We start from the raw sequence: 13,644 nt of genomic DNA, 5'->3' as shown, positions 1-13,644 counted from the left end.
TTAGTGCTTCTGTCAGAAATAGATAAAACATTTTAAATGTCTAGAAAGATTTCAGTTTATTTCAAATTACTGAGGGACTAATGGACCATTCTCCATCAAACTTCCTCAGGGACATACTGCTCTAATTATATGTATTGATTATTCTATTTTTCAGTGTGCTTCTAAAGTAGTAATGATTTTTTTCCAGAATATGCCTCTCTTATGTTTAATTGTTAATAAATATATGTTACTAACAACAAGGTAAAATTATTTACTGATAATCACAATTATGTGCCAGATAGTTAAGATAATATCTGTATGACTAACCCCATTGTAGAATATTAATCAAAGTTCAGAAAGGCTAAATAAATTAACCAAGTCCAACCGTAAATATTATTTTCCTGTTGGGTCTCAAGCCCATCTACCTTACTCTAAAATGCAACCTTTTCTATAATACTTTGAGGCACCTCAAGATGCTTGGCTTACATGTTTTAAATGAGGAGATATTTTTGTCTCCTGGGCTTGACACATATTTGGTTCTCAGTAAGTACAGAGTAAATGAAGAAATGAGCCATATACCCAGAAAGAGCTGTGTGTGTATATTTCAGAAAGACACTAGAAGCTCTTGGGAGAATGTGGGGAGTTGTGGCCGCTTCTGAGCTGACACTAACTGCTTATGACTCCTCTGTGGGAAAAGTAGGTGGTTTCCTGAGGAAGTAGGTTGGGTAATGAAGACACAGAGATTTGCTGATGCATTTGCTAGGCACGACTTCTGATCGTTTAGAAAGCTATTTTGTGGCTTCATCAATAAGGCATTCTCCAGCACTGTTACTCCTTCCCATTGCCATCTCTTCCCTTGGAATTGAAGGCTTCCTGCTCTGAGGCAAGGAAAGTTATTTCTTCACTGACAGCCCTGGTCTCTGGCTGCAATAATGAGCAGAGGAAGTAAGTAATACCTGGAAATCAATTTTTTTTTTTTGCAAGGCATGAGATATAACTAATCCCCTGATTCTGAAATGTCATTGGTGCGCAAGATTATCTGAGCATTCTCAGTAATAGTGGGTACTACAGTGCGCAGAAATTAACAGATGGAAACTGAAGTTCTCTTTGCATGGGAGTTTTATTTTCTTTCACAGTTTATTATTTTCTGATTGTAAAATAATATGTAGGTGTTAGAGAATATTATAATAAAGAGAAATGTTGTAAGACGAGAAAAATATCATTTACAATTTTACCGCAATAAATAAGAACACTATTGCTAACATTTTGGTAGATTTTTCTACTACTCCTGGCATTTTTTTGATAGTTGATATTATACTATACATATAATTTTTACTTCTTTTTTTGTATATTCACTTAGTATTCTGTGAACAGTTTTCTAAGTTATTGAAAATGCAAAAACTCTTCTAAATCATTTTTTACTAGATGTCATAATTACCCTGAATGTTACTGTAAAGACTCTTAAATATAAATGTATAATGATTATATATTATTTTCTATAAATCATCCATATTTGTCCAAGTCACATACCTTGTTATTCATAGAACGAAGACTAGAAACAATTTGCTTTTATTAAACTAAAGGACTAAACCAAGTATATTTTCTTGGTTTTGTTTTTCACATTCTTGATGAAGGCTAATATTAAAAATAAAATTGGGATTTTGATTAAAATTAAAATTATGTACTCTTAAGAAGTGCTTCACTGTGTATATTCAGTCATTTTTTTTAAGGTTCCCATAAGATCGCTCTGTTTTTAATGAGCTGAATGCAGGGAAAGAACAATGCCAGTAGTGTGCTCTACTGGGATTTATTTTGCCTGTTAAAGAATACATCACCTTTGTGTCTGCGTCTGATGGAATATAAGCAGATTTTTGGCGATAAATGATATAATATTCTGGCATCTGCTATAGATTTGTAGACCTGGGTTATGTTGTGGTTTTAATTATAAGAATATGATCTATGGTTTGAGTATGAACACTGAGATCTCCCCATCCAAACTTTTCTTGTCGTTTTTTACAGATGAAGAAATAAGAATGTGGAAGCATAATCATTTGTCCGAGGTCACAGAGGGAGATGATCACGCAGCTGGAATGTAAGCCACAGTACTTTACTGAATCCTTGGCTTTGTGCATGGACCCAGCTACGGGCATAAAGCTTTTCTCTTCCCTAGTGACTTCGAGTACCAGCTTTCAGATTTGTCTGACGTTGAATCTAAGCTTTGTGACCAGTATTTAGCAGAAGAAGAAGGGGAGGAATTACTTATCCTTTAGCATACATTAGCATGCTAATAGATCCTTTCTCTGCATTGCGGAAGGGTCTGAAATGATCACATATACAATGTGTCTTTTATCAATGGCCTTGAATACAAATATTACATTGATGAATCCATATTTAGAGGCCTTCTCCAAACATTTACATGGTTTCTTTTTCTTAGGATTAGAACTTCTACCTATTGTCATTTTAGCAAAAAAGATCACAAATTATTCATTATTTACACATTTATCATCTCTTCCAAATGTTTTAATGTGGTTTACATTATATACATGTACACAATAAATCTTTACATTTAAATATAAAGTTATAATCACAAAATGAGAACGTTACTGCAACCACTCATTCAAATACCTTGATTATATCATTGAGCTTTTCTTTTAGTTCTGGGTTTTTTGCTGTCTAGTTTAAATCAGAATGGCATCACATTTAATTAATGTAAACCTGGGTTTGTTTGGATAATGGAAACAAGATGATTTCAAGTGTGATAAACTTTTTCTGTACTAATGTTTAAAATACAATTTATTACAACTGGCCACTTCATAACGGGCTGTAAGCATTGTTTAAAGCCAATGGCTGCTATTGTTCGAAGCGTAAGGAAAGATCCAATGCTACCAGATGTTTATTGGCTGAGAGGCGATCAGCTGAAACTACTGTCTTGAAATGCTGTATAGGTAGGCAATAAAATTAGAGAATGTTTGCCCAACCCGCTAAGCAGCAAAGAGGAGCCAGCTTGGAAGTAATGTAAATTTTTAAACTACCAGTGGCAAGCTAATTTGAAATATTAGAAGTTCTTGTCTGTTTATATTTCTGTTTCTAGCAGTATAGTTTTTAACTGGCTTGCAGAAGCTCTTTTTAAAGGTTTATAGTAATGCTATCAACCTTTATTCTCTAAATTAGTTTGCTTGTTTAAAAGTTCTGAATTTTTATCAAACACGACAGTGAATCTGATGTAGTGGTTCTCAATCGGGCAGCTTTGTACTCCACGGGACATTTGGTCAATGTCGAAGACATTTTTGGTTGTCAGAACTAAGAGGACTGTGCTCTGGGCATTTAGTGGTTAGAGAACAAGAGTGCTGCTGGTAAACATCCTATAATGCACAGGGTGTCGCTCACGACAAAAGCATCCAACTCTAAATGTCAATAATTTTTACAGCTGAAAAGCCCTGGGCGAAGGAATCATCATCCTGTTGTGTTTTTTTTTTTTTTTCCTAGCAGTTCCCCTACTTATAGGGAAACAATGTGAAGACTTCTCTCAGAATTTTTCAAGATATTGCAAGTACCTATTTATTTTACAATCCTTGAGGGCTTACTTTCTAAATACCCATAAACTGGTTGAGGAAAGCCAGTTTCAAAATAAATATGAAATCATATTTGTTTTTCTGTGATTAATCAAGTCCATCACGTTTTTAGATACCCTGCAAAGAAAACTGGTTAAAATGGAAGACCGGCCCTCACATTAAATCATCCAAACTAGTAACACTCCCCGAAAAGGCTTCCCTATGGAAACATTCCTAACTTTCAGATAACCAGTAGGCAACCTCCTCAGTTGAGGTCTCCTCTCTAACTGGCAAGCCTATCATATTTAAGAATTATCTTTTCTTCCTCCTTGCTGGCTTTAGTTTCAGAGAGCTAATTACAAGTCCTCGTTCCTCCTTGACCTAAACCTGTGACCTAAGGCAAACGGCAATACCTTTTTTTATGCCTAATTTTCTTTAAAGATTTGAAAACTGTATGGCAATATAACCGACATACAATAAATTGCACAAAGTGTACAATTTAATATGCTTGGATATATGTATACGCTTCCAAAATCTTCGCCGCAAGGAAGATAACAAACATATTCATTACCTACAATGAAGATAAAAAAACATATTCATCACATGCAAAAGCTTCATTTACCCCTTTGTAATACTTTCCACTTGTCCCTCCCACCTCCCCTCCTTGTTCTCAACCACTCATTTGCCTTCCGTCACGATAAATTAGTTTGCATTTTTGACGAATTTTATATAACCAGAAGAGTCACATTAAATGTCTTCTTTTAGGGTTCTTTTTTTCACCCAGTATAATTATTTTAAGATCTATTCCTGTTTTTGAGTATATCAATAGTTGAGGTATTTTTAAACTCAGCAGTATACTGTTGTATGGATAAACCCCAATTTATTTATCCATTCGCCTAGTGGTGAACATTAGGGTATAACACTTTTCTTTTACACAGTTTTCCACTATCTCTTGATGCTTGCTTTTGTAAATGACTATTTTTCTGAGTACCCTGAATCATAACGAAGCAAAACTCTTAGAAAACCTCATCTCTGAGTTCGTGTCCTTTGTAGGGACGTGGATGAACCTGGAAACCATCATTCTCAGCAAACTGACACAAGAACAGAAAATCAAACACCGCATGTTCTCACTCATAGGTGGGTGTTGAACAATGAGAACACATGGACACAGGGAGGGGAGCACTACACCCTGGGGTCTGCTGGGGGGAAATAGGGGAGGGACAACGGGGGATGGGGAGTTGGGGAGAGAGAGCATGGGGAGAAATGCCAGATATACGTGAAGGGGAGGAAGGCAGCAAATCACACTGCCATGCGTGTACCTATGGAACAATCTTGCATGTACTTCACATGTACCCCCAAACCTAAAATACAATAAAAAAAAGAAAGAAAGAAAACCTCATCTCCATCCACCAAAAATATTGCTGAAATATTCCCACTTGGGAAGTGGGAAGCAGTAGGTAAGATAAAAATCACTCAGGAAATGTGAAAAGGCTTGGCAAATGTACTGCTGAAAATTAGAATAATAAGCTGCCTTTTTAACCTGGATGAAATATTTTTTTACGTTTCATATTTCAGCATTCTAGAACCCTTTGGAAGGCTTCCATCTCTCCAATTAGTTACTACAAAAATACAAGAAATCTGCTTCGTGCAAGATGTTTGATTTGGAAGGTATTGATTAACAATTACTCACCAGGAAACAGGAGCACTCTTTTGATCGTACGCTTCTTAAGCTAATTTAAGAGCTCCCCATCATGGTGCCCATGAGTGGTACATCAAAGAATACATGTCAAAATCCTAAAATATTAAGCAATTTCTGGTTAATAAAAAGTCTTTGAACAGAAGGAAATCTGTAACACTGTAAGCTTTTCAGTCTGTGAGTTAGGTAGACACAAGCAGGATGAGGAAAGAATATACAATAAGCAACTTATCTCATTAATATTCTACTCATTCCTAGACATGTGTGAGTGTATAACCCGGACTTTTATTGTTGAACTCTCACTTTCACTGTGTCAATTTAAAAATATCGCGAAGAGCATGTTTTAGAGTTTGTTTTTAAAACTAGCCAGTTAAATCCATCAATTGGTAGATCTAACTGACTTGATCATGTCTAAGATATTCTCACAGGAAACTGATTATAATAAGAAGTTAAGTTCTACCATCTGCTTATTGTTACAGTACAAGAAGCATTTTTAAAAGGACCCATTTCTTATCTTTTATTATTCAAAAATGAAACATATATTTTTCTAGTATTACTGAGAATCACCAAAGGACCCATCCAACTCCCAGGCTACTCACTCACTGTTCTTTCTCTTAATTGCTTTTGCATCATGTCCAAGTCTGAGCATTGGCACTGAATACATGCTTGATAAACTCTGCTGGCTAAGATGCTTGTCTGTTTTGCATTCCTCAGCCTGCAAAGAATTTTTTTTCCGCTTCACATGCCTAAAGGGGCAAAGGTCAAATCCCCTCAGCTGCAGATGAGGTCATCTTGCTGATAGTCTGCAGCTGATCACAATAAAAACAGGGTCTCCCATGTGATCAGTCCTCCCTATTTAGGAGCAGTGATGTTATCTCTAGTGAGACAGGCTGAGACATGCAACTTGTTTTAACTTGAACTACATACATTTTTCTTCTGACTTCACTGCAAACTTTTATTTACATTTTAGGAAAAGGATTAGTTTGGTCATCGTTTCAAATTTAAAAAAAAACAGCCCATAAGTGAAATAGAGAGAGCTTATGTTTTATAAGTAGTCATTCATATATATTAAGTTAAGCCATATGAACTGTTTTGGAAGACTTCCATCTCTCCAATTAGTTCCTAGTAAAATACAAAAAAAAATGTGCTTATTGCAAGGGGTTTGATTTGGAAGGTATTGATTAACAATTACTCACCAGGAAACAGGAACACTCTTTTGATATTACTAGTTCATCCTTCGTAAGCTGATTTACGAGCTCCCCATTCATGGTGCCCATGAGTGCTATATGTAAAATGTAAATTGACTTTTACATTTTCTATGTAGAAATGATTAGATATTGGCAGTGTCATGATTTATCCTAATACTTCCAAAGCACCTTACCTCCTAGAATATTAAACAAGTTCTAGAGTCAAGCAGACCTTAGTTTGAATTACAACGCTGTCATTTACTAGCTGGGTGACCTTAAAACTTTAGGGTAACTTTCAGAACCTCATTTTACTAAATTAAAAAAAAGAATAACATAATATGTACCTCACAGGGTTATATCTAATATGTGTAAAGTCCTTAGGAAATCATTTGCCTACAGGAGGCACTCAATCCATGGCGTTAGTAACAATAGAAGTAATACTGGCAGTGTAGCAACATAGGTCCCTTAGCCAGAGCCTAGGGTCAGATGTGTTTCAGAGCTCACAACTTTTCTGATTTTAGAAGAGCACTGCAGTGCTTGTACTCAGACTAGCTACATAATTTGCAGGGCTCCGTGTGGGGAGGGATGGGAGGCAAGGACTCTTGTTAAAAAATGATTAGGGATTTCATGATGCCACAGCAGAGCTTTTAGCCAAGTGCAGGGTGTTTGTTAAGTGTTGTGGGACCCTGTGTTACTGTCTTCTTGTTTCCATACTGTCTCGATATATGCCCACAATGTTACAAAATTTTGGAATTTGTGTAGTACACTCTCCAGTTTTCATCAGGAATCTGGCTCCCCAAACCCCCACAAGAAAGTGAATAAAAAAACAAGAAAAAGAAAACAAATAAATATGTATACCCACAGCAAGGACTGAGGACAGTATTCCAACACATTAATGCTTCTCTAGGGAAATGTTTGAACATTCACACTAAGTGGAATAAATAAAGACTATAAATATCTCCCTGTCAGTTCAGGTCAGATTCACCACCAAATGAGTTTACCATACACTCAGGAAAAATTTGCAGTTTTCAGAGCATTTTGGATTTGTAATTTCAGATAAGAGATTGTAGTGGGGTTTACATTGTGTTTTCCAGGCTAGCCACACATTGGGCATTTATGTAAAAGACCTGAAGGTCAGGCTGAGAATACTGAAGCCAAGGGCAATTGGATTCCAATCCTGTTTTGACACCTAGTAGTTGTGAGCCTTTAGGCAAGACAGTTTGGAGGCAGGGTTATATGCGGTTTTCTAGGAGCCTTGGCTGAGGGGATGGGAGGGAAATCACAGCCTTCATTTATCGGTGGTTGGATGGGCAGCAAACTTCTAAAGACAGCACTAAACATAACCAAACAATCCCCAACCCCTCAAAAAAGTGAACCCAACAATGTGACTTCCTCTTCTACTTTACTTAGAGTTCTGCCTTCACTTGCCTTCTTAGTATGCCTTTCATTATGGTGCTGTCATGCTACAGTATTTTCTTTACAAATGCACTCTAAATACAGAATGTGACCAGGGGGTGAAACTGTGTGACATGGTTTGAATCTATGTCCTTGCCCAAATCTCATGTCGAAATGTAATCCCCAATACTGGAGGTGGGACCTGATGGGAGGTGGTTAAATCATGGGGCAGACCCTTTGTAAATAGTTTAGCACCATCTCCTTGGCGGTGTTCTTGTGATAGAGTTCTCAGAGACCTGGTTGTTTAAAAGTGTGTTGTTCCTCCCTCCTGACCCCATTACTGCTCCTTCCATGTTAGATGACTTGCTGTCCCTTTGCCTTCTGCTATGATTGGAAGCTTCCTGAGGCCTCCCCAGAAGCAGAAGCCACTATGCTTCTTGTACTGCCGGCAGACCTCTTTTCTTAATAAATTACCCAGTCTCAGGTATTTCTTTATAAAAGTGTGAGAATAAACTAATACCCTGTGCCTCCTGTCTGAGCATTCACCCTAGCTCTGTCTTTGGCCAGAATTTGAGTCTGTGGAATAATAATGGGTGCCATTTACTGCAGCTTACCATTTTGGTGAACGAACGGCAGTTGAATCCACATATAGTAGAGCTGGAAATCAGGTCACATATTGGAATCTGTGATGTGTTTATCAGGAGATACATATACATGTATTATCCTACAATGACTCAAGGAACGATTCCTGAGGCAAGCAGTCTTAAACCAAGTTGATTTTTCTCACAATGCAGAAAGAAATCAGATTGATTTAACATGTATAATATGTATTATGTTATTAATTATGTAATCTTATGATATAAAATAAGTGAACAGAATTTTTAAAAGTTTAAGAGGATGGGCTTTTAATGGAAAACTGCAAAACACAAGTGAACAGAAATAGATACACAGACATAAATGAGAAAAAAATACTATACCTTAATATCCTTACAGATTAAGAAATAAAATAGTTGATGGAAGTGTCCTAGGAGAGCTTGAGACAATGAAATCATTCCAAGCATGATGGAGTGAGAAAATTAAGATCAGAACCTGTATTCCATCCGTTTGCATCCTAGGAAATGAGGCTGCGTAAGAAGGAAAGCATGACCAACTCCACTTATATTTTGTAAGATGCATGTGCAATTGTGCTATCATTCAATACAAGTTCAAAGCAAGAAAGTATCTTCTTATGGTTGGGGATACACCAAGAAATTTCCAGTGAAACAACTGGATTGTTAAACTGAATGAAAATATCCAGAAATGAGTGTGTTTACCTTAAATTATCTACATTCTAGATGCAAAACATCTGAACATAAGTTATCCAGAAGTGAGTATAAATATCCAGTCATTGAGACTGAGAAAGGGGTGCGTTGTTTGGTAAGAACTGCAGATGACTACTTTTCCCAGGAAAGGCATGTCCTTCAGTAGTCACCTACTACCGTGTCTACCCTTATCTTCGAGAGGGAATAACAGACTCCTCATAACTACTAGAGCCCTTTCTTATTTTGTGGGAGGTATGGGATGCCATCACTCCCTTGAAAAATCTGCACCTACCTTTTATGGGAGGAGTCTCATGCCTCACAATGTCTAGAGATGTGGAATTTCTAATTTTTTTTCATTGTTTCATAGTCTTTCCAATCTCTTAATATGGTTTTCATTTTACTCTTTAAAATTCCTCTCTCGATTTTACCTGCTACTTGTATGGTACCTGTACAAGTTTAATAATAAGAATAGCCATGCTTATATAGCATGGACTCTGTGCTAGGCACTGTTCTGAATGCTTCACATGTATCTAATCACCTAATCTCACAATGTCTCTAAGAGCCACCTTAATAATTCCCATCTCCATCTTAAAAATGAGGAAACTGACTTAGAGAGAGGTTAAGCGCCTTGCATCACTAATCACTGGCAGAGTCCTGATTTCAATCCAAGCAGTCTGGTTCCAAAAGCTTGCTTAACCACTCACGCTACTGTTCTCATCTTACCAGAATTTCCCTTAGTAGACTATTTTATTTGTGCCTTTAGTCCCAAATCATTCTATCCCCTCATGTTTAGAAAACATTCAATTCTTATAACAAATTGGAAGTAAATGCGGAAAGTGTCTTTGAAATCTTTTGAACTTCTCCTAGTTGAGACATTTTCCAGACCTATCACCGTGGACTTAACTTTCTCTGATCCCAGTAGACTTGGATTTTAACAACTTCAGCACAGTGTTGTTATAAGGTTAGATACTGTGAAGGCACGATTGAGCTCACCCACTTAGATTTCTGTGATGAGGCTTACTTCACACTCTAGACTCCAGAATCTTAATTTTAATGGACAGTTAGGGTCAATACAGCAAAGGAATTTATTTAACAAATACCTGGAAGGGGTTCTTAATCTTAGGACTTTAGGAATACAAAAAGTTTTTTTGAGAATCATTGCACTCACATTCTGTATTTAATGACATACAGTTTATTCATCTATGACAGTTATCAATTTATTGCCCCTTAGCTCCAAATTTACTCTCTAATACTTGCTTTGTGATAAAGGATGGAATCATCTTAAGCATCTCCTTTATAGTGAGGATGATGTTCAACATCCTCAGTAGAGGCCACTGGAAGGACATAGCAGGCAAAAGGGGATCTTCTGCTGTTTCCAGTGATTGTAGGGTCAGTCAGTGGTGTGATGGTGAAGGTAGGGTTGTGCCGTGTCTCAGCCAAGAGCCCAGAATACATGGTCCCTACACAACCTTGCAGCTCCTGCCTGACTTGGTGATCAATTTCCTGCATCCTTTTTGACAGAGACGCTAGGAGACGCTGTGTACTCCAGGCCTCCTGTCCTCAGGGTATTTGTTCTTCTCGGTACTCCTAAGTCTCTAACCACTTTCTGAGGCTCACTTATACTCTCACTGTCTCTGCCTGCCAGTGTGCTGGCCACTGGCTGGGTCAAGCTTGAGCCCCAGAGGGTTGTTTCCTGCTTGCTCAGTGACTGTAGAAGATCTGGTCCAGGCAAGTAAGCAAATCTCTCTGCTGTTCACTGGGCTTCAATCTTACTTTATCCAACCCAGACTTGGCGAGAAGTTACACGTTCCAAATTTGGCCTTTCTTTAGTAATTTCCTCAGTCCTAGGGTAGCATATTCAGTCTTTAAAATATTTTATAATTACACTTTAACAATCATTTAATAACTTTGTATATTAAACTTCCCCTTTTTAAATCACTATATAATTTCTGACTCCTGTATATGATACGTACATACAATAAAACAGGGAAGATATTTAATAGATTCTGGTGTCAGACCATTTCTTTTTCGCTAGGAGTTTCCAACCCAATAGCTCTTTCTTGTTATTCTTCATTTGTTTGTTTCATTCATAATAGACTTAATTGTTTTTTAGCAGTTAGGTTTGCGGAAAAATGAACAGAAAAATGAACAGGAAATACAGATGATTTCAACACGAACTTTGCCCTCTCCCTTCAGTTTCCTCTGTTATTAACATCTTTCATTAGTGTGGTGCATCTGTTAGAATTGATAAGCCAATGTTAATGCATTACTATTAAATGAATTACTATAGTTTACACCCAGTTGTACATTCTGCATTTTTTCAAATGTATAATACAATGTATCTGTTATTGCTGTATCATACAGAATAGTTTCACTGCCCTAAAAATTTTGTCCCTCCTTCTGACCTCCTGAACCCCTGATAACCACTGATCTTTGTACTATCTGCAATTTTGCCTTTCCCAGAATGTCATATGGTTGCATTGACACAGAATATAGCCTTTTCAGATTGACATCTTTTACTTGGCAATATATGTGTAAAGTTTTTCCATGCATTTTCATGTTTTCACGCTTCATGTCTTTTTAGCTCTAAATAATTCGTCATTATCTGGGTGTACCACAGTTTCTTTGTTTTACTTTCAACTTTTATTTTAGGTTCGGGGTACATGTGCAGGTTTGTTACATAGGTAAATTCCGTGTCGTGGGGGTTTGGTGTACAGAGTATTTCATCAGCCATGTAATGAACACAGTCCCTGAGTCGTTTTTTGATCTTTTCCTTCCTCTTACCCTCCATCCTCAAGTAGACCCTAGCATCTATTTTTCCCTTCTTTCTGCCCATCTGTACTTAATGTGTAGCTCCCACTTATGAGACAGAATGTGTGGTATTTGGTTTTCTGTCCCTGCATTAATTTGCTCAGGATAATGGCTTCCACCTCCATCTATGCTTCCACAAAGGACATGATTTCATTCTTTTTTATGGCTGCATAGTATTCCAGGTGTACCATGGTTTCTTTATCAATTCACCTATTGAAGAATATCTTGGTTATTTCCAAGTTTGAGAAAGTATGAACAAAACTGCCATAAATATTTATGTGCAGTTTTTTGCATAGACAAAAGTTTTAAACTTATTTGGATAAATGCCAAGGAGCATAAATACTGGATCTTGTGGTAAGAGTATGTTTAGGTTTTAAAGAAATTGCCATAGTGTCTAATGCAGCGACCTGTACCATTTTGCCAGCCTGCCTGCCTTCCTTGCTCCCATTTTCTTTCTTTCCTCTCTGAAGACAGCTGTATAATGTGGCCTTGCACCACCTCTCTCTAACCCAAGGTAAAAGATGCTACCCTAGTGTTCTGCTGAAGATAGTCTACCTTCTTTTCTTGCCACATATAGTGGCCTCTGTTTGTTGTGACTCTAGGAGGGGCTTTAAAGTTGGTTTAGAAGGAGGCTGTTTAGGATTGCTTTATCACAAGAGCATAAATTCCCTCATTCATTCAGCATTGTGGCACCTGCTGTATAATTCAACTGCAGGATGTAGCTTCCCTTCATGAAATCAGCTTCTTTATCATTGGCAGTATTGGGAGCCCTGGAAAATAAAGCTGTGAGGTTAGGGTGATATTAAGTGGAAAACAGTTAGACATTTAAAAATCTATAGCTTCTGAAGGACACATCCTGAATGCCTACAAATTTCCTGTTGGTTGAGGATGGCTAATAGTCTCCCACAGAAAGGAGCCAATGAGGACTCACAAATATTCCAGAATAAGCTTTGGATTTGGAGGTTTGAGGGAGAAGTGGGTTATGAATATGTAAGGAAAGCTCTTATTTCCTTCGCACGTGGAACTATTTTATAATTCAGCCTCATGTGCCTTCTAAACCCTGACAGCTCTCAGTTGACTTTTCTCTGATCTCACAGCTTCCTGCACTCTCCGTCGTCCTTCCTCAAAACAATTATGCTCTAGGCATCTAATAGCAAATTCTCTGCTGTTGAATAAGCCATGAATGAGAAGAACAAGGAAGAAGCATTCATTTGTTGCTTATATCACAGAAGAATTAAGATGGAAAAAATGGGCATGAGATTCCATGTTTTTTCTTAGGACAGTATTTCCCTCTGCTGGCGAAAGCGTGTAACTTTTTTCTCCTCAGTTAATGTAGCTTTAAAAGAAGTAATCAACCAGGATTGTCATTTGAAAACCTCTGTGGAAATAGTGTGCTACTTCCTCTTGTTTTTTCACATATTCAATTCTAATATGTCCTTTCCCAAACAATGCTCTGGTGTCAGGCACTGAGCATCTCTCTCTCAGCTTGTGGTTTACTTTCCCCAGAGACCAATTAATGATAGTTTAGAAGGGAACGTCTTTTAATGCTGATCCCTGAAAACTCTCCTCTTCACCTCTCCAGAGAATTAATGGTGTAATTGTATTCCATAGAGCTTGGAAATGATAGATGTCTAGCCTCAAATTCAGTTGACATAATAAGATTCTTGTGATTTTTGTAACTTGAAGCTATTCCACAAATTTCTGTCTTCTGAGGAAGGTTGACT

The 13,644-nt window shown here is 37.3% G+C and overlaps 1 long non-coding RNA gene across 1 annotated transcript; it reads left to right on the top strand.

Annotated features, from left to right (window-relative positions):
* Positions 1-596: 596 nt before the first annotated feature.
* LOC116565354 lies at positions 597-2,560 on the top strand. The gene is made up of 2 exons (XR_004275405.1): positions 597-924; positions 1,999-2,560. It is a non-coding gene; the product is annotated as an uncharacterized LOC116565354 (long non-coding RNA).
* The last annotated feature ends 11,084 nt before the right edge of the window (positions 2,561-13,644 follow it).

Source organism: Sapajus apella, unplaced genomic scaffold (assembly GCF_009761245.1).
Source record: "Sapajus apella isolate SASKATOON/1434 unplaced genomic scaffold, GSC_monkey_1.0 scaffold40, whole genome shotgun sequence".
Lineage (NCBI taxonomy): Eukaryota > Metazoa > Chordata > Mammalia > Primates > Cebidae > Sapajus > Sapajus apella.
This window is presented reverse-complemented; position numbering and strand designations above follow the sequence as displayed.